The sequence below is a fragment of the Sciurus carolinensis genome, chromosome 19 (assembly GCF_902686445.1).
Source record: "Sciurus carolinensis chromosome 19, mSciCar1.2, whole genome shotgun sequence".
NCBI lineage: Eukaryota > Metazoa > Chordata > Mammalia > Rodentia > Sciuridae > Sciurus > Sciurus carolinensis.
Genome location: NC_062231.1, coordinates 14,072,719 through 14,094,484, shown reverse-complemented (window position 1 = coordinate 14,094,484; position 21,766 = coordinate 14,072,719). Strand labels below are relative to the sequence as shown.

At 44.6% G+C, this 21,766-nt stretch overlaps 1 protein-coding gene across 1 annotated transcript in view; it reads left to right on the top strand.

Annotated features, from left to right (window-relative positions):
* Positions 1–3,721: 3,721 nt before the first annotated feature.
* The window catches only part of Hrh1 (histamine receptor H1), a 77,405-nt gene continuing 59,360 nt past the window's right edge, over positions 3,722–21,766 (top strand). Inside the window, exon 1 of the mRNA XM_047534789.1 lies at positions 3,722–3,792. The gene's annotated coding sequence lies outside the window, so the exon portion shown is untranslated. The remainder of the gene's footprint in view (positions 3,793–21,766) is intronic.

Below are 21,766 nucleotides of genomic sequence, written 5' to 3'. Positions count from 1 at the left end.
AGAGCAGGCATAGCAGATTGGGATTGCCATGCTGTTTTGATGATGATTTGTATTATGTATGTTTTCATAGCTTACAAACACATCTGCTGCCTCCTCCTCTTTTTTATTTTTTTTTTGTTTCAAATTTTTCCAGGCAGTTTTCACCCAGTTTATTCTTATTTACTGGCTGATTTTTCACTGTTGCTGGAGAGACTCACTGATCATTATTAAATGAACACAGACTGCTGCCCCTCACCCTGAGCCCATGTGGGGCACAGTTCCAGGGCCAGCCCACACCTGTGGGCCAGAGGGTCTTAGAATGTGACTTGATTTTAGGTGCACAAGGGCAGCTGCATTTTCTTTATTTTGTCTGCGGCATCCAAATGCCTGTGTGCAGGGACCACCCTGATGGACCTTAGGGGCCTCTATGTAGAGGTTGCTTCCAGCCTCCCTGGAGGACTAAAGACAGTCTAGCTCTCGAAAGCACCTCCTAAGGGCTCCCAAAGTGAATTTGGGCAATGATGAATTTTGCATTTAAATCAGATCATCACAGTCTCTCCCTGAGAACAAGTTCATGTGAGGCCAAAAGAGACAAAATGCAATTGTATATATAAATTAAGTTGCAGAAATGATGCTTATAAATTCAGTGAACAGTTAAGAGCTAAGGCTTCAGAACCTGGGGGCAGTTTTGGATTCTGGCCCCACCACTTTCCAGAATGTGTCCTGGGCAAGTCACATGTCTTATCTGCACCTCAATGCCCTCAACCATATGGTTGGGTTGGTGACATTTCAGTTACACGCTACATAGAGATGTTTGGTCAGTAGTGCACTCTGCATATATGGACATGGTCCCATTAGATTATAATGAGGCTGAGAAGCCCTTGTTATCATAGAAGATGACAGTTCCATGAATATTATTGCCCCTGAAGACCTTCCAATGGGATAAGATGTGGAGGTAGAAGACCTCCACATCATATTGATGATCCTGGCCCTTTGTCAGCTTAGGCCAATGTGTGTTTGTTTGTATCTTAGTTTATCTCAGAAAAATTTGAAAACTAATAAAGCTAAGGAGTAAAACTAGTTTTAAATAGAAAAAGACATATAAAATTGTTTTAGTCAGCTATTTCGCTGCTATGACTAAATGATCTGACCAGAACAATTTTAGGAGGAAAAGTTTATTTCAGGGCTCATGGTTTTCAGAGGTCTGAGTTTATAGAAGGCCGACTCCATTCCTCAAGGCTTAAGGTAAGGCTGAACATCATGGCAGACAAGTGTGGCAGACAGAAGCAGCTTGCATCCTCAGAAAGCAGAGTGTCTCCACTCTCCAGATACAAAATATATACCCTGAATCCACGTCCTAATTCCCACCTTCTCCAACCACACCCTACCACTTCAGTTACCACTCAATTAATCCTCATCGGGATTGGGTTAAGACAATTACAACCCAATCATTTCTCCTGTGAACCTTCTTGCATTGTCTCACACGTGAGATTTTGGGGGACAGCTCACATTCAGACCATAACAAAAATATAGAAAGGAAAAAAATTTTTTGTCCAGCTGCATAACAGCTGTTATGTTAAGTGAAATGTTATTACACAAGAGTCAAAAAGGTTTTTTTTAAATTTTTTTAGTTGTCAGTGGATTTATTTTATTTATTTATATGTGGTGCTGAGGACCCCAGGCCTCATAAAGTTTTTTAAAAAGTGAAAAACTTGGGCTGGGATTGTGGCTCAGTGGAAGAGTACATGCCTAGTATGGTGTGAGACCCTGGGTTCAATCCTCAGTACCACAAATAAATAAATAAAATAAAGGTCTGTCGACAACTAAAAATATTTTTTAAAAAAAGGTGGAAAACTATAAAGTTAAAAAAAGTTTCAATAAGCAAAGGTTAATTCATTATAGAAAAAAATAAGTTTTTAAAAATATAAATTTCATGTAGCCTGAGGATATAATGTTTATAGTCTGCAGTAGTGTACAGAATGTATTCAGCCTTCACATTTACTTGACTCACCCAGAGCAACTTCCAATCCTGCAAGTTCCATGCATGGTGAGGATCCTGTAGAGGTGTACCAGTGTTTTCTACCATACTTTTACTATACCTTTTCTATGGTTAGGTATATTTAGATACAATAATACACTGTGTTACAGTTGCCTACGGTATCCAGTATGGTAACATGCTGAACAGGTTTGTAGCCTAGAGCAGCAGGTTATCCCATTATCATAGAGCCTGGACGTGTAGTAGGCTAGACCATCCAGGTTCATGTAAGCACATGCTAAGATGTTCACACAATAGTGAAGCTGTCTAATGACACATTCATTGGAATAAATCCCCATTGTTCAGTGACGCATGACTGTATTAACTTCCAGGACTGTTATTAATCTTAAATGAGTCACGAAGTTTGAAAGAATGAATATTTGGAAAACATTTACAAGAGTCTGTCAAGGCCTAATTGTTTATTAAACAAAGCAATTAATATATATTATATGGATTTCTTTTCCCTTGAGAAATTGGGCGTTATTTTGTCAGGTTCCAAAACAAAACCCATTGTGTTTTTTAAAATTTGAAATTGTGTCAGCCCTATATATTAATGTGAAGACCTGTCACATTAAGGGCATTTTGGTTTCCAAACTGCTAGGTGTTACTAGTGTTTCCTGTGACAAGGCCAGTTGTACATTGTAACTCCTTAGAGCCCTTTGCTGAGGCTCCTTGAGAGAGGGTTCTTGTAGAAAGAGCTGGAACCTAGAGGCAGCGGGGTGTGGAGACTACTGTGGGATTTCAGATTCTTGACCTGGACTCAAATTCTAATGCTACCCACAGAGACATATGTTTGATCCCAGAGGAAGCATTTTAACCTCCCTGGCCTCAGTTTTCTCATATGTAAAAGGGGAACAATACTGATATCCATCAGAAAGCCTCTTCCTCCTCATCCTAGAAAGAATAACAACTTCTCATTACTGAGGACCCAAATATCCCTTCCTCATAGAGGCCCATCTTGTTTTAAGCTGACACTCCTACCGTGATCTACCTAGTCTCCCTTTCATTGTCTCCGTGGCCCCCACCAGCCAGTCAGCCCTAGCAGCATGGGGAAATTATCTCTCTGGTTCACTGCTCTCCAGCACTGCCTTCATTACCTCCTGATACCTAGTAGGTGCTCAATAAAAACCTCCCAAAAGAAGGATGAAAGGTAATAGCTAGATCCTGAAACACAGGCAGTGGGTGGGACCTTGCTCGTGTCAGTGACTCTGCAGTCCACAAAGATGGTGTCTGTTGCTTACCACAGCTCTGGTACTTGGGACAACTTTTAGACCTTCAGATTGAATGACTTTGGGGCATTTTGAAAGTAGTAGGAATCACTGGGTAAGGATGGGTTCTTTTCACTGTTATTTCAAGAGCTTGATAAATATTTGTCAGTTGCTTATTGATTGATTCTCACAGCACCTTGCACCAGGCTTGACCAGGGCTCTAAGAAGCTCCATTAGCAAGTCAGGAACACAAGACAGATGGAGTCCCCTCCCGCTGCGCTCCCCTGTTGGGAGCTGGGAGGGGCCAGTAAATAGCACTGCTTCATGCTGCCTGAGTTCTGTCCAACTGAGAATTAAGACAAAAGGCAAGGCAGCCAGAGAACAAAATGTCACCATTATTACCAATCAGTGTGATGGGGGAGCATGTCAGATTGCTGATGCTGAAGGGCAGAACTGACTGGGTTTCCCTGTCCAGGTTCAGGCAGTGCTGGGCTGCCCTGGGTAGTCCCTCTCCTTCCTGGTAGACAGCAGGGGAGAACCATGCTCCCTGCTTTCAGACTGGCTCCTAAGGTAAGGAGAGGCTAAGTTCTACTTGACTATTTAATTTCTTGGATTTGTTCATAAATATGTCATACCCAGAAGGGCCCAGGGGAGGAGGAAATGAAGAGATGGAGAAAAGCCAGGGTATTAAAGTGATGAAGTGCCATGTGTCATGTGGAAGAGAGGAGGATTAGGCAAAAAGCATTTTCCTGTCCTTGGTGGAAGAATCCAGAAGTCTCTGATGCCTGCTTATTATTTATAGCAGCAGAGAATGGAAGAAACAGGGTCCCGATCCCTCTCTGACTGACTGAGGAAGGCATTCCAGACCTGGGCTTCTGGGTCATTACAGGATCTGGTCCTCTCAACAGCTCTGTGCGGGTAAGCTTTAGCATGTCCATTTTAAAGATGAGAAAACTGAGGCTAGCCATGCTGCCTCACATGCGAAAGTGGACCTGGGGAGACCAGCAAGGAGCTATGACAGTGACCCAGATGAGAGAGGATGATTGTTTGTCTGGGCAGGATGTTGACTATGGAGTGAATTGGAAGGATTGAGACTGTTTGGAACAGGCAGGAGGGCCAGACAGGTGAAGCGGGATGTGCTATTATTGGAAGGTAGTGTTGAAGTTGTATCTTGAATAACTTGTGATTATTTTGTTTAGATTTAGGGGTTTTGGGGACTTGGTTTATTTATTTATGTGCTTTTTTAAAATTTATGTGTTTTGTTTTTGTGCTTTGAGTAGAATAGATGTGACCCTTCTAGGCAGAGATTTTGCAAAGAATTAAGAATTCCATAGGCATCACGGCATCTGTGCATCTCTTTGGAACTGAAGCCAGTGATCACTCACTCCTAATTGGAGTGGTGGCTGGAGCGCCTTAAACAGAGTGGAAGCGTGCAGGGCTGAGGCGGGGAGCTAACAGAAAAAGGTGCTTGTGTCTGTGAGCATTCTGGTAATTAAGGAGGTCCTGTGACACCCCCCCCCACTTCCTTCTTGCCCTTCCACAATCCCCTCACAGGTGACTGTTGTTGCATCCCACCACCCTGCCATGTTTCCCAGAGCCTTGCTCTCTTTTGCAGCCTTCCTGAGCATCCTCCCTTCTGTCCCAGCCTGAGCTTAGGTTTCCTCCTCCTTTCCAGGACCCCTGACACCTGCTTCCCTATCCCCCAGAAGTCCTCTGTTATCCCCAGGAACGAATCTCTTTTCTAGGAATGTATCTGACCATGTCACTTCCCTGCTCACAGTCAGTGGTCTCCTCTGCAGCCATCACATAGAAGGAATTCTTAGTTGTACCACTGAAAAAGATGTCTGTGATAAATGTATTGCTGAGTGATAACCACAAATGGCAAAATAACAGAGACAATATAAGGCGACTGAATGCCATGCATGGTCACATGCATGGCTCTGGGGCCACACTGACAATGCCACTTAGTAACTGTGTGACCAGGAAAAAGTGTTTAATCTCTGTGAGCCTCAACTTCCTCAACTATGAAATGGGAATGCTAATGGTTCTCACCCCTTTTTGCAAGGATTAAAGAAGTTAATGTGTCTAAAATATGAGCCTAGTGCTTGGTTCCCAGTAGCACTCACTAAATGAGCAGTTTTCATGATCACATCACTGCCTGTGTGTCACACATATGTGTACGGATCTCCCTCCCTTTTTACCTCCTCAGGACTCAGGTTAGATGTGTCCTCTTCTAGGAAGCCCTCCCTGATCACCTCCATTACCACCTCCAAGACTGGGTTAGGGTCCTTCTCTGAACTCGCAGCACTGCATGGACCTGTATCTGCCACACACATACCACTCCTTACGGTCACCATCTGTCTCCCCAAGACTGTAAGCAGCCTGAAGATGTGGGCTGTGGCTGATTTCTCCATTGTATCCTGACATCCCTCAGAGTGCCAGGAACAGAGCACACCCCCAGGAAATTTTGAATGAATAAATGAGTGAGTGTGAGCAGGCTTTGAAACATAGGCTTCTGTGGGAAGCAATTTGGACACTGGACATTCCAGGCAGAAGGAACAACATGGGCAAAAAGCACAGGGGGAGGAAGACACATGACTGGACTGGCCACATCATAGAATATGACAGGAGGTTAACAGAAAGTACTTAAGGTGGGCAAGATGGGTAGGGACTTCAGGAATGTTTTGTGTAAAGAAAGGAAAGTAGATGACACAGGTGGGCCTGAAGCAAGAAGATACCCGGGGGGAATGAGTCCTCTATTTACATCATGATTCCCCAGCCTAGGTCAAGGTCAGGTGCTTCTGAGACACCAAGTAATCATCAAAATGTAAGATAAACCCTCGTTTTACCTGTCTCTCTCTACTGTCGACTGCAGACTCCTCTAAAGAGGGAAACTTGGGTAGTAGTTTTGTTTTGTTTTTTACTCTAGGAATCTTCTTGTGCACAAAGATAAGCTATTTCCTCTTCCACACCTCCTTTCTCTCTGCCACATAGGGCTGCGGTCATAGAGTGTGTTGTGCTTTCCAGTGTCTGCATCCTAACAGGTGTCCCTCCAGTTCTTCTGGGAATAGCAAGTGTATAGCTCTTGCACTCATTTGAACTCATTCTCTCACTCCTGCTTCCTTTAATTAAGACTTGAATCAAACCCACAACAGGTAGAGCCTAGAAGTTCATTCCTAGGTGAGACCAGCAGGCTGCAGAAGAAAATGTTCTCTCTTAAGTTGTTGGGACTGAACTGAATCTTGCTTGTGAAACCCAAATCGGGAAGGACAGTACCTGTCCCAGTAGCAGAGGTGGCAGCAAGGTAAAATAGGAGTCAGAGTCTGTTTATGGGATGTGTGCTGGGGATGCTGCAGAGGACAGACTGACATGGCTGTTGCCCTTACAGGTGTCAGGATGGAGAAGACAGTTGCTAGATGAGTCACAACAATAAAGTGGGGTGTGACAGTCTCAGATGGGGAAGCACAGTGCCAAGGGAAATTCAGAGAGGTTAAGTGACTCACCCAAGGTCACACAGCTAGTTAGTAGCCAAGTTGGGGTTTGAACTGATATATCTGTCCCCTTTTCACTGTGCTACAAAACCCCTCATGGTATGATGCTAATTGCCTGAAACATTTTTGGCAATTGCTCGGTGTTAGTTAATCCTCCTGATTCTTCTTGTGGTTTCTTAGGTTGCGTTCATCTATTCATCCCCTGATATTTCCAGGACCCAAGTGTGAACCCTTTCTCCTGAGTTCCAGGCTAGGTAACAGGAACAAGTCATGAAATTAATCCTTGGGTTTCTGAGGTTGAGTGTTCCCTGATTCACAGAGTTCATTTCTCCCTCTCTCTGTTAAAGGCAGGTGAAAAACAAACAGGCAAGTTGGAAAGAGAAATCAAAAGAACATTTAGCTCTGTTGATTGAGCATGGCCATTGAGTGAGTCACAGGGATTTGGACACCCAAGGTTTGGAGCCGATATTGGACCAGATTGCCCTATCAGTGCTGAGAACCATTAAGGGTGACCTTCCTGTGTCACTTGTGAAAACAGAGCAAAGCCTTCTTGGTCTCTAGGAGAAATCCTGCAGAATCGAGCACCTTTCTGATGATTGCATTTAGCTGTCTTTGATCCCAGCTCCAGAGCTGTGTGTCTGCGTATGCTCTAAATGGTACTTTGAGGCAGACCTCAACTTCCATGGTTATTAGTTTATAAAATTGCCTTCATAAATCTTACCAGCACCAAACACAGGGTAAGGTCACCATGGGATGCATTGAGCGTCTACTATATACTGGACACTGTGCTGAGCATTTCATATGTGTTGCACCATTTAATCTCTAAACAGCTTTGTGAGTCAAGACCGTCATTATCTGCACCTTTGAGACAAGAAACTGAAAGCTCAGAGAGTTGAAATATCTTGCCTGGGGTCACACAGCTAAAAAATGGAGGAACTATGATTCAAAGCCAGATCTGACTCCCAACTATGTGCTTTTCTCCCCCAGTGTTTAGGGGAAGGTAGAGCTTTGAGAGCTGATGGAGGCATCCCTGTCCTTCAGAGGAGGAACTTGGTCCCCAAGAAGGAGGGGACTTGCCCAGGGCTACACCTTCCGTTGATGGCTTAGCTGGCTATAGAACCAGTTTATCCAATCTTGTAAGGCCACCCCTTCTGGTTTCTTTTTGAGGCTTGCCAAGTCTAGTCTAGATTTTTAAACAGGGACACAGGCTCTTTGCATACTGACCCTTTCATTTGCAAACAGCCCCACACGTAGCCCAGGCTTCTTCCCCTTCACCATGTCTTGCTCCCCACGGACCCTCCCACTTTCTCTGTCAGTGTGCATTCTGTGTTCCCATTGCATTGCACACTTAAAATAAGCTATTTGGGGATAATAAAATTTTTATAGTAATGAAATTTACATAATAAAATGGGTGAACACAATGGCATATGACTTATATCCCAATAAAACTGAGAAAGGAGGGGGAGAAATATCCCTCCAGGTCTCCCCTTCGATGGTGCCTCTTCCAGGAAGCCTTTCCTCCTAGGAGGTTATTGGGTTTGCAGAGCTCAGAGGCAGGCCTGGTTTAGTCTCCATCAATGGGACTTGCTGCTGCATATAGGGATGTAAGCAAGACAGAACACAGTGTTACTGCTATATTGCTAGGCCCCATGGGGAACTGGAGGACCATTTGGAACCAAGCTGCCACCAGAGACTTATTATCCTGGCTCTCCTCTGTAGCAGCCATCTGCCTCCCTCTCTAATGCAGGACAGTGAGGTGACTATCCTCATTACCCAGCTATTGCTCCTCTTGCTTGTACCACCTCACTCTTCCCTCTCCTTATCCACCTTTCATTCATTCAACAACGTTTTATTGAGCACCTTGTGTGCCCCAGCTCTGACTCTAGGTACTTGAGAAATGCTGCAGGAGGAGCAGACAATATTCCAACTGTGGTGGAGCGTCATTCTGACCTGCTGGCTTCTGCTAACCTGTGACGTCTACTGTCTCTGGATTTGAAGGCCCATGACATCCATAGTCCTCTCCCTCTGCTGACCCATGATATTTGTTGTCCTTTGGCTTCTGCTGGTGCACGACATCTGTCGTTCATGGTTCTCTGGCCTCGTGACTTCTACAGCTTCATGGTTTTTGATTTCTGTGCCTGGTTCCTATCAACCTCTGCTTTCTGTGTGTCAAATTCAGCCTTTTCAAGATGGAATCTATTTTATTCAAAAATTTCTGCTTGGCCAGAAATTTTCTCAGGGTCACCCCACAGATGACACATTCATGACTATCTTTAACCCATGGATGGTCCAGGCACCTGTCCTGGGTTTATGAGTCACAAGTTCAGCTTTCCTCTGAAGGTTGGTGGCCCCACAGGTCTCCTTCAGTCATTCAACAAGTTTTATCAAAAGATCATATTTTATTGGCCCAGTTGATACCAGGATCTGTTCTGGGTGCTGAGTTGTAGGAATGAACAAGATCCTGCCTACTTAGGGCTTCCATTCTGATGGGGATGTGTGAGACATGAATTGACAGTGACTAAAAAATGCAGTGTTGAAGATGTGTGACAAGCCAGGTGTGGTGTCACATGCCTGTAATCCCAGCAACGAGGGAGGTGGAGGCAGGAGGATCATGAGTTTGAGGCCAGCCTCAGAAACTTAGTGAGACCCTGTCTCAAAAAAAAGAATAATAAGCAGATGGGGATCCCTTTACACAGAGTGGGAAGGGTTGACATTTGAACCAAGTGAGGAATTGAGATATGTTCCTGAGGGGAGAGCATTCTGGTGGAAATGGAACAGCAAGACCCTGGTCTAAAAATAGTTTAGAATATTCTAGAAAAAGTGAGGAGTGCTGAGCAACTGAACAAAATGAGTAAGGTCCAGTGTAGGAGTTGGGGTCAGAGAGGTCACCAGCCAGACATGGAAGACCTTATTGACCATTGCGAGGACTTGGCTTTTCCCTGGAGGTCACTGCACAGGTTTAAGCCTCCAGCAACATGATTAGGTGTCGGGTGAAAAGCATCACCCTGGCTGTTGGGTGGTGTTGCAAAGGCAGGAAAGGGTGGTAGTGAGGGACTCCACAAGAGACTATTGGTGACCTCCAGTCCTGGATGGCTGTGGCCTGGACTGGAGAGCAGTGACCAGCCTCCAGGTGTAGTTTGTAGGTGAACTGAGTGTAGTAGATGTATCTCTTGTGCACCTCCCCCAAGTCTCCAGGTGGACCCCAGTAGCACAGTCCCTCTGTTCCTGTGGTGCTTATCCCAGGTGCCACAGTGAATTTTCTAATCTGTGACTAGAGGACTATAATGGTATCTCCCTCCTGGGGTCATTGTGGGGATGACAGAGGCCCTTGTCTCAGTAGTTGGGAGCTGTTATTGTTTAGGAACACAGGGAATTTGGGTGTTTCAGGATAGAGGGAACATCTCAGTTGTAGTTCTCTCAGTGGATTTGGGGTGCATCTGATTCTATTGTGCCCAGAAACTCTGGATGTGAGCTCTTTTCAGTTGGAAATGGAGTTGCTACTCTTTACTGAGTTCAACCAGGAACCTGGGACTTTTTTTTACACTTATATAATTCCATACAGCTCCTCTAAGCAATGGGAATCCCCAACTCCATTTTGCAGCATCGTGGAAGGTGAAGGAATTCACCCCAGGGTCTTTGGCAAGTGGCAGAGCTCAGGACAACCTGCTGAGCCCAGGCAAGAGGCAGAGTGGTATAGTGATTCAAGACCTGGGTTTGGGACCCACAGAAATCTGAGTTTGAATCTTGGTTCTGCCACTGACTGGTCATGTCCCTTCCTCTCTCTGTGTCTCAGTCTCCTTATCTGTAAAATGGGGTAATAATGGACTCCTCGCTTGGTTAGGGTAAGGAGTTAGGAAATGAATGTTAAGTCTTAGGCAGGACCCACATATAGTGGACACTGTGCCGGTAGAGCTCCCCTCCCTTGTCCCTAGGCCTGTGTGTCTGGCTCCTGCATGGCATCCCTGCCACTATTTGAAGAAGATGCCTCATTGCCAGATGCTGTCATGGAAACTAAGAGATGGGGGAAACAGGAGGAGCCAGAGAAGGGATGGGGTGGGGAGGGGATGTCCTTCCCTTGCTCACCTTGGCCCACCTCAGTCAGCTCATTGTAACAGATGATGACTCAGAAGAATAAAGTGGATGTGGCAGAACAAAGTGATGGAGGAGACAAAGGCCAGCTGGAGTGAGCTAGTACCTTTGGCTGTACGGTTAGTGGAGAGTACTGAGCACAACCTGCAGGGCCAGGTACAGCCATCTCTCAGGCCCCCTGAGGCTCGGGCAGGCTGGAGCAGGGATGTGACTCATGCTGAAAATACTTGTCCATCTGCCATTGTTTCTGCCTCTGAGAGAGGCAGCACAGCCCATTTCCCTGTGAAACACTCCTTACCCATGTCTATCAAGTCAAAATTGATGCTTCTTCCAGCTGCTCCTCTGAATCGATGTCAAAGTGAGTTGCTCACTGTCTTGCAAACATAAAGAGCTTTGTTTGAGGTTACCTGGTTCCCCTCATCCAGTGTCTTCAATACTAGATCCTTTTTTGACACCAAGTTCTTCAGAGCTGAGTTGGAGACCTGAGCTATGGATTAATGAACCTTCTGAGTCTCAGTGTTTCTGTCTGTTCAAGGGGTTGATTGCAGGACCTGCCTCACAGGCCCAGGAGAAGTACTTGCAAGTGGTATTGTTGTGACTGTCATTTCATACCCTCTAAACTAAGGAACAAGGAAGGAAGCAGGGAAAAAACTCACTAAGATATGCTTTGTTTTTAAAATTAAATAATTTACTTTTGAGATGGAATGAATCTTGCAAAGCTTTCTTCCTTGCCAGTTTTGGATCAGTTTATCAAGTGTTTATTTGTACCTACTACGTGCCAGACCCCATGCTGAGTGCTGGGGAGATAAGTAACACAGACTCATCTGACCATTGAACTTGCAGCCTGATGGAGAAGGCAGACACAGACACACAGACACACACCACATAAGATGTGAAAAATGGTGGAATGAGACAGACATCATTACCTGTGAACTTGTATGATTACATGTGTGAATGTACACCATGCACAACCATAGAAATGAAAAGATGTACCCCATTTGTGTACAATGAATCAAAATGCAGTCTGTAAAAAATAAAAAATAATTTTAAAGAAAGATGTGTATGGTCAGGACAAACATGGGGCTAAGGTGCATAGAACTTGGGGGGCATTCATCTCAACCTGAGGAACCTGGGAACATTTCCTGGAGGGGATGGTTTGCCTGGAGAGTTTCAAAGCTGAGTAGATCTGCTTGGCTGAGTAGGGTGAGAAGGGCTTTGTGGTCTGAAATAGCTTGGTATGTGCAGAAGGCCATAAGGAGTTGGGCTTCATAGCTGAAAGTCAGGGTTAAAGGCAGGGGAAGATGGAACAAGAATAAACCTAGAGAGGTGAGCAGGGTCCTGTTGTTAGCGGCCTTTTAATGCTAAGGATGGCCTCCCTCCCAGACTCAATCTAACCTAGGATTTCTTCTGTTTCAATGAGTTAAAGGTGCTGTGTTTTGGATAAGTGTTCCCCAAAGCCCCATGTGTTGAAGACTTGGTCCCCAGCCTGTGATGCCATTGGAGATTGTGGAACCTTCAAGAGGTAGGGCCTAGTGGGAGATCTTAGGTTATTGGGGGCGGGCTCTTGAAGGGGATAGTGGGACCCTGCCCCTCCCTCTCTCTCTCTTTTACTCCCTTGAGGGACTCTACTCTGCTGCATGCTTCCACACGATGTGCTGCCTCACTACAGGCCCAAAGCACAAGGCCAACGGATCATGGATTAAACTTCCAAAACTGAGCCAAAGAAACTCGTCTCTTTGCAAGTTGACTCTCTCTAGTATTTATTGTCCTGATACACCAGGAGACTGAGGAGGGTGATCAGAGGGTCTTGACCACCCATTTAGTACCTGGAACTTTACTCATCAGAGAATGGCCATACAGACCCCATAACGACACTGGAACTTGTTAGAAATGCAGAATCTTAGGCTCCATCCCAAAATTAGCATTTTGGCAAGCTCCCCAGGGAACATACATGCACATGAAGGGCACAGGACTAGCCAGTACCAAGATGCATCCATTCGTCACCTGCTCTGTTTCCAGGCCCTGGCAAAGGTGGACTTTTGCTTTTCAAGCAGCCCAGGACTCCTATTCAGGACAAGGAAGGGACTTCCCCGGCTCTGCCCTAGAACTGCTTTAAAAAGATATCTATATCCCCTTTTTAGGCCCCCCCCCAGGGGTCCTTGGTCAATTCATCTCTCTTTTGTTTCACTGGAAGCAGGATCAAGTGAGACTTTGAAGCACTTACTCATTTCATAAAAGGAAATGATTTGTCTTAAAAACAATCTCTAGAGAAAAGATATTTGGGCGAGAGATTTGGTAGGTGCTTTTCGGCTCCTCCTGCGTGGTGGCTTGTCTCCAAGGACAGGGCACCCAGATGTATGAGTCAGTTGCTTCACAGACCCCGTTTATTAATTTGTGTGTTCTCTTGAGAAAGAGAAAATGATGACACAGTCTCCCCCATCTCCAAAGACTTAGAAATCAGGCCAAGTGATTAGGACTTTTGCCGAGGGCAGTAGGGAGCCAAGGAAGCATTCTGAGGAGCACAGTGACAGGTTAAATATTGCCCATTGAAAGGTTACTCTGCCTGCAGTGAAGTGGGGGCAAGAAGGGTCTACAGACCTTAGTGTAGATTAAGGTGCAGGAGCCCACATGAGAAAAATAAGGCCTGGGTCCAGGCAGTGACTCTATTTGGTCACACTGCATCAGCCCTCTGAGCGCCCAACCTTTTTCTACTATGTGGGCAAGTGGTTTCAAGGATTCTGAGTTCCTAATTGATCTCATCTGCTGGAGGCTTAAGCAACTGCTGCCTTTGAAGCAGCAACTTACAGCTGGCTGAGAATAGAATTTGGAACCCTCTCTGGGTGGTATGTGACAGAGAAAGTCATCTATTTTGATCTAGACAGTTTAGGAGCTGCTGGCAGCAATTTCAGCCTGGCTTGGGAATCCCTCCTAATGCTCAACCCAGCCCCTGGGGTTATGTGCAGAAGAGTGTGCTGAGGGACTGTGGACTCAGAGCAGAGAACAGGAGGACTTTAAAGGCTTGGTCTTTCAGCTTGGTGTTATGGGGAGGTGGTGGAATCTTTCAGAGCTGGAGCCTAGTGGGTCTTCAGTTCTTTGGAGCCATGCCCTTGAGGGGATTATGGAGCCCCAGTCTCCTCCCCTTTCTCTCTTTTACTTTCCATCCATGAGGTCAGTGGTTTTGCCCCACCATGCACTTCTCTGCCTTGATATAACGCCACTGACCAAAGCAACACGGCCAAATAATCATGGCCTGAAACCTCCTATACTCAGGAAAGGGTGGAGACTTTGGTTAGCAGAAGCTGGCTTTGAATCTCACCTTACCACTTACTGTGTGATATTGGATGATGGAACTTACCTTGAGTCAACTTGGTCTTTTATTGTGTACAGTGGGAATAATGGCAGTACTGATGATGTAAAATTATTATGAATTCACGAATATTACATAGCACATGTTTGGCATGTTATAAATAAAGGGTAACTCTTAAATTATTATTACTATATTTTTAACATTTGTTATTATCCATAAAACTTTATTTACAATGCGTAAATTATTTATTTTACTTTTAAAGGCTTTAAAGGCTCTAAAAAAGTCCTGCAATAAAATCGGCTTGACGTTCCTTAACCCAGTATTTCTGAAATCTGTTTGATCTTGGAGCCTCCTTTTTCACATAACAGCCAGGAGTTTTCTGAGGAATTCATGCTGTGACTTCCTTTGGGAAATAATGATTTTGTGTTCGGGAAGCCATTGTCTCTGGGCCAGGTTTTAGTCCATACATGAATCTTCTGGTGTAAAGAATTGTGTCTCATTCTCAGTTCCTGTTTCCTCTTCCCCTAAGACTGTCACTCTGAAAGAAAGGCATGGGGTAACCATTCCAGAATCATAGGGTGAGGAGTTGGAGGTGGGCCTTGGGGGTTCAGCCTTGCCCTGGGAAAAGGACTCATCCTCCTGTACCCCATTCCTGTGTTCCCTTCTCTCATAAGCCTATACATCTTGCCCAGAGAGCATTAATTGACCATTTCCACTTGAGGTGGCAGCTCTGGTGGAAACTGCCCATTCAAGACATACCACAGTAGACCATGACTATCTGTGACATGACCGTCTCCTCAGGCTAGACCATGAACTTCTTCAGAGCAGACATCACGTGTGTGTCATCTCAGGAATCCCAGCCAGCACTTGATCAAGACCAGATTGCATTCATCACCCTCTAGGGACTCCTGAGGTCTCAGCCAGTGATAGGAGGAGTGAAGAGTGAGCTCTGGGTCTTCTGAAACAGGAAGACATGATTTGTCTCAGCTCCACCATCTCTGCCTGTTCCTATTGCCTTGGTGGGGGCTGGGGGCCTCCCTCAGATTGCCAGTGCAGGACCTTTCTGAGATCCCCAAATACAGATACCTAGAGGCAGGAGGTGATGCATCCCAGGGCTTCACATCTGGGCAGAAAACCACTTCTATGGCAAAAGGGCAGAGATGACCACAATGGAGTGATAATAGGTAAAACCAGCTCCCAATTTCCACTCCAAAGCTCATATGCCATGACCTTTAAAGTCAGTGGCTTGTTTGAACTAGATAGCAGTACATGAGTACTTAATCTTGGAAGATGACTATGCTCTCCAGGGATCTGGAGGCTGGAGCACAGGGACTTGGCTGAGCTAAAGGGCCCAGAGACCAGAACTAGACCTGGAGGCTGCTTCCAACTGACCCCCCCCCCAACAACCTGAGGACAGCTCAGGACACACCAGGACCCCAGCAGTGGTTGTGGGAATGATGGGGAAGATAGCCTAAGCCACTCTGGAGACTGGGGGAGCTGCTAGGCAGTAGGCTGCCCCGCAACCCAAGGCAACATTCAGCAAAGAGTGGGACCTGATTCAGATCAGAGTCCAGTATGGTCCCAATCTTAGTCATGGTTTCTTTGGATCAGGAATCCTTTTTCCTTCAAGGTCTGGAGAGAAAAGAAGCTGAAGCACACTGGAGCTTGGAATGTGACACAAAGCCCTGGTCAGGTCTTAGGGTCCCAGCTGGGAAGGATTCCTTGGAGAAATAATGATGATGATGATGATGATAGTGGTGGTGGTAGTGGTAGTGATGATAGGGATGATAGCAGCTTCTGTTATTATTGAGCACTTAATTTGTGCCTTTCTACAGTTACCTCATTTAACCCTTGCTGCAGAGGTGACTGTTGCATCCCCATTGTTCAAATGAGAAAGTTAAGCATCTGCAAGATCATACAAATTCCCCCCAGGTCATTTAGCTAGTAAGCTGCAGAGCTGGGTTTCAAATCTGGGTCTTTTTGGCTTCCAAACTCCGATACCTGTCTATGAGGCTACTTATTTAGTCTGTCATCTCAATGGAAATGATTTAGGTTCCCAGTTTAAGTATAGACTGTGCAAGTGGGTCTGAATCTATCAGATTTAATGATCCCTTTAATAACAAGTCCTTTGGAATGCCCTCTTTACCATCCCTAAATGGAGGCCATTGATTGTACTATACCCACAAACACCTAAAATAGTAGTACTAACAATACTAACCATGTGATAAAAGAGAACTAAAAGAAGAACCACTTATAAGAAAATGATGTATATGTCACTACATAGATACCCACATTCAAAGACGTCCTGAAGAGTCAGAGGTCTGCAGCCACATCTAGAACCCAGGAAATATACAGCTACAAATGCTAGTTGATACAGATGTGTCAAGTAAGCAACTCAAACACCATTATAATTCCACTCATGGTAAACCTCCAAACAAAACAATCTCTCATTTCCCCAGAATTTGTATGATCAGAGCCATCTTAGAAAATTCAGAGTAAATTGAAACTGTGCAATGAGGTTTTTAAAAAAAATTTAGTTGTAGATGGACACAGTATCTTTATTTTATTTATTTATATTTTTATGTGGTGCTGAGGATCGAACCCAGTGCCTCATACATGCTAGACAAGCACTCTACCACTGAGCCACAACCCCAACCCAGGTTTTGTGTTTATGTGTAAATGGAATTAGGGATTCTGAACTCAGATAACTATAAAGTTTTCCCATCTACTTATAGTTCAAGAAACATTTGAAAGGTGGGCGGGATAAAGGAAAATTCATCATGGAACTTCACTGGCCACAAAAATGCCAATTGTGCCTCCCAAATCGCTCTTGTAATTTGAAATGCACCCCCTCCAGATGTGTCTAAACACCCCATGGAAAGCATGGAATTCTACCCCATTGAGAACCATTTGACTAGGCTGACATGCTAGGGTGAGATCCTAGGCAGCCAATTCTACAGCCAGTTAGAACTGGGGAAGGGGAAGGAGATATTAATGAATATTGAAGATCTACTCTCAGATGATCCCGAGGTTATGCTTTTTATAAATGAAGTCAGAATTCAAACAGGCTCCATAGGGAAAGTTTTCTACCTTACTTTTTTAAAATTAAGGTTAAATTTTTTAAGGACTGATGGGAGTCTGAAGATAGTGTCATATAATGTTCTGAGAACATTAAAAGTCAAGTACAACCTCAGTCTTTCTGCTCATCAGCCACATAACTTTAAATTGGCACTTCTCCCATTCTTTGCCTGAACTCCTATGCATCCCTCAACACCCAACTTAAATATCACCTCATTTGTGAATTATCCCAGCTTCTCCAGGATGAGGGAGTGTTTTCCCCCTCTGAGCTTCTATGCCTCTATTCATAAAGCTCACCAGGACTCTTGCCACCCTGTGCTAGGATTCCTGCTGTGTCTGTCTTCCCCAACTTGATGAGGAGCTTATTTATTGAGGGCAGAGACTTTGTCTGATTTAAGACCCTCAGTCCCCTCTCTCTGCCCCCAGTGCCCAAAACAACCACTGCATCACAGGCATTCATAAATACAGAATGAGTGGTGAAATTAAATCACTTTGCTTAAAAAGTTGCTCACAGAGCAGACCCTTTGTGCTGCATGACTAAACAGAGCAGGTCAGAGTCACCTGGGATTTACCGGCTGTTGATGGCATCTCTTCAAGCATCGCTGCTTCTCGGTTGACACAGATAGGAGACAGGAATCAGTGCAGCCCGGTCCATCCAAAAGCGGTCACTCAGTGGAGCTTCCTCCAATCATGCCTGCAGCCTGCAATCATTCCTGCTGTCTGAACCCTTGCATACCCTACCCAGGGCCTTCAGCAGCAGAGAAAGAGGGTCATGGTGGCATTTTGATCCATGCTGCAAAGTAAGGGGATGCTCCTTGCCTGTCATCATCCTTCAGCACCTGTGCTCTCCCTCAGGCACACTTTGTACCTCTTCTGCCCTCTGGAGTTCAGGTTCATGTCCCTTTATTGGGCACAGTCCTCTTTTCTTCTGGTTCCAGCTTATCATCTTCCCCCTATCCTGTGTTTCATCTACTAAAAATTCTTCTCTAGCCCTGTCTGTGGATGCATCCCTCTTGAAGAAGGTGGCTTTGGGGACAAACCTGTTTTCAAATCCCAAGTCTCTTTAGTTCCTATTTGAGTTCTATCAATGTTAGCATTCCACCCAGATCTCCTTGGTCTCTTTATAGTCTGTTCAACTTTCTCCCAGTCTCACCATACATGCACCTGCCACCTTTCTGTGGTGGGCTGTGGTTGTATCACAAAGCTATTTTTTCCACAGTAAAGAGGTCCAAAAATGCCTGAGAATGCATGCCTTCCACCCATAAAGCCCGTGTGCTTGACCAGTGGCTGTTGGGTGCAGAAGAAGGAAAGCCCATCTCCCTGGCCTTGGTTGAGTCAACTCTTGACTGTGACTTACGCTTCCAAGCCCCCTGATGGAATAAGACAGGACTTTGCCCACACCCAACACCAGTCTGCTTTTCCTGCAAAGCACTTAAAATACCTGGTGCCTGGAAATCCTTGTCACTGGTTCTACTTCTGAGGAACCTGAACTAAGATAGAGACTTGGACAGCACACTTCATATCTCTGAGCTTCAGTTTTCCCACCTGTGACTTCCGATGAGGAATGCATGCTGCTTAGAGTTGTTGGCAGGGTTAAATAGTATGTGTGTAAATTGTCCGGTGTGTAATGAGCCCACAGTTCCTTTCTATGATTTGTCCATTCAGAGAATCACCCAGAAAGGTGTCAACCTGGAACTTGGCAATTCTGACTTCTGTTCTGAGCTCACTGCTTGTCCTCAAATCAGGACACCTGTCCATTTCCAAGGTGAAGCCTCTTTGCCTCTCTAGGCCGCATTTCTTTTAATTAAATGACTTTATTAAGATGTAATTCACATATCATACTGTTCCCCATTTAAAGGATATAATCCATTGGTTTTTATTACGTTCCCAGAGAGGTTCAATTATTGCTACTATCTAATTTTAGAACATTTTCACTGTCCCCAAAAGAAAACCTCTACCCATTATAGACACGTTCCACTTTCACCCCACAGCCCATGACAGCCACCAGTTTCCTTTCTGTGTCTATGGATTTGCCTTTTCTAAATATTTCATAGAAATGGAATCACACACCATGTGGTGTTTTGAGACTGACTTTGATCACTTAGCATGATGTTTTTAAGTTTCATCCACTTTGTGGCATGCAAAACTCCTTGACGTCTTTCTGTGGCTGAATAATATTCCACTGTGTGGACATACCACATTTTGTTTATTCATCAGTTGATGGATATTTGAGCTGTTTCCTCTTTTGGGCTATTATTAATAATGCTGTGGGTGAGAGTTTGTGTGGACTTGTGGTTTTCCTAATCTCGGACTGGAATTTCTGAATCATATAGTTAAGTATATGTTTAACTTTCTGTGGAATTGCTTGTTTTCCAAGATGGCTATACCATTTTTGTCTTACAAAATATGTCTTACAAAATATGGCAATATATAGAAAGTTCCAGTTTTTCCACATCCCTGCTTAACTGTCTTTTTTACTTTAGCTTCCCAGTTAGGTATCAAGTTCTCTCTTTTGGTTTTTATTTGCATTGATGGTTAATGATATGGAGCACCTTTTCATGGACTTGTTGTCCATTTATACAGCTTCTCTGGGGAAATGCCCATTCAGATCCTTTGCTCATTCTTTGATTAGGCAATTGGTCTGTTGACTGTTGCTTTGAAAAAGCTCTTTATATTTTTTATATTATGAGGCTATGGAATTTGCTGTGTTCCCCAGATTGAAAACAAAGTTTGTTAGGGACCTTGTAGCCACCAGGGAGCTATTAGCTGTTATCATTAATAGAAACTTCTTTTAATTAATTGATCTTCAGGCTGTATGAGGATGCAGCTGTCATCCAGTCTGAATCTTCCCTGTCTGCCCATTTCATAGATGAAGCAATTTAGTCTAGGGAGGGAAAGGTACTTCTTGCCTCTAGCCTTTAGAAATGGCTTAAAGCAGATCTGGAATGAGCCAACCACGTGCCCTTGGAGAGTCCACATCCCTTCCTTGCACCTCAGTGTATCTATCTGTAAAGTGGAGGTAGGGGGCGTAGCTAACCTGCACAGAGCATCATACATGTGGCAAGCAGTGACTGGAATGTTTTCATGTACATGTCCCATCCAGTCCTCCCAGCCACCCCTATGTCCTGGGTGTTCCTTACCCTCCCATTTCACACATATGGAAATTGATGCACAGAGAGTTGAAGTCTCTCACCTGAGGGCTCATGTCTGGGATGTGACAGAATTAAGATCAAACCCCGGATTTTCATCCCTGATGCCTCTCATCTCTGCCATATCCTGTCTCCTGCGACACTTCATATCTTGGGATACCCCAGAAAAGCATCTCTTCCTCTTTTTTAAATTTCCTGATACTTTATTGTTCTTCTACCAGAAATTTTGTAATTAGCAGAGAGGAAACCTGAGAAAAGTGGAAAACACAGTTCCACCCCAGCCATCTGTGATAAGTTTTATCATTTCTCAGATCTGATTAGAAAGTTCAAATGAGAACTGGCTATGCCAGTCCTGTCTTCCTAAAGTGATGGCCTGGAGCACCTGGAAGTCTAACCATCTCCAGGGTAAACCCCAGCCTCGGTAGTGCTGAACTTCGGGGGACAAAATCCTTAGAATTTAGGCACAAACGCTTTGGTGGTAGCATTGGAGTATCTATTTGGGCAAGGAGTCTCAGATTCTAAAGCAGTTCTTAGCCACAGGTGATTTTGCCTCCAGGGAACATTTGACACTGTCTAGAAGTATTTTGAATTGTTACAATTTGTAGAAGAGGTTTGCTCCTGGCATCTAGTGAACCAAGGCTGAGGATGCTGCTCAACATCCTACAATGCACAGCGAGTTCTCTGAAACAAAGAATTATTCTGACCCAAAGTATTGACAGAGTGGGGACAAGGAACAGTGAACTGGACCAACACAAAGTTGATCCTCCTCTCTGCTAGGCCCAGCTGGGGTGCTGGCACACAGTACACACATGTATGGGGGTGAAACTTGCAACTAAGGAAGACTTCCTTACTGATTTCTGGGAATCCTTTTGTACTCTTGCCCCTCTTTCTGTGTTTTGGAATGAAGGCACACAGGGGGAAAGTGATACTATCCCATTCCCAAGGCAGGTTCTTGCTGCTCAGAGAGGCAGGTTATGGTCTGATGTATTTTGCAGATGGGCCTCTAAAGGGCTGCCACTGGATCTCATTTGCTACTGTGCCTGCAGTGATCAGTGCAGTAAATGAACAGGGCTGCTCCTACCTTCTGCCTCTAACTCATGTATTAACATAATGTTAACAAAATACTTATGTAAAAGTGACAAATAAGAACTTGGTCAGTCTTCATAAAATCTATGAGATAGATATTTTTATTATCTCCATTTTACAGATAAAGAAACTGAGATAAAGAGAGGTTAAAATCCCACAGACCAGACATAGTAGAGGCAAATTCTGAACACAGGCATTCTAGCTCCCTGCTCTTAACTACTAAATGTCTCCCCGCTTTCTTAAAATGGCCAAAGAGGTATATTTTGCACTGCCTTGTGTCTGAGACCAGCTTTCCCAAGTAGGCATGAGAAGTTGTCAGAGCTCTACAATGTCAGGCATTATCA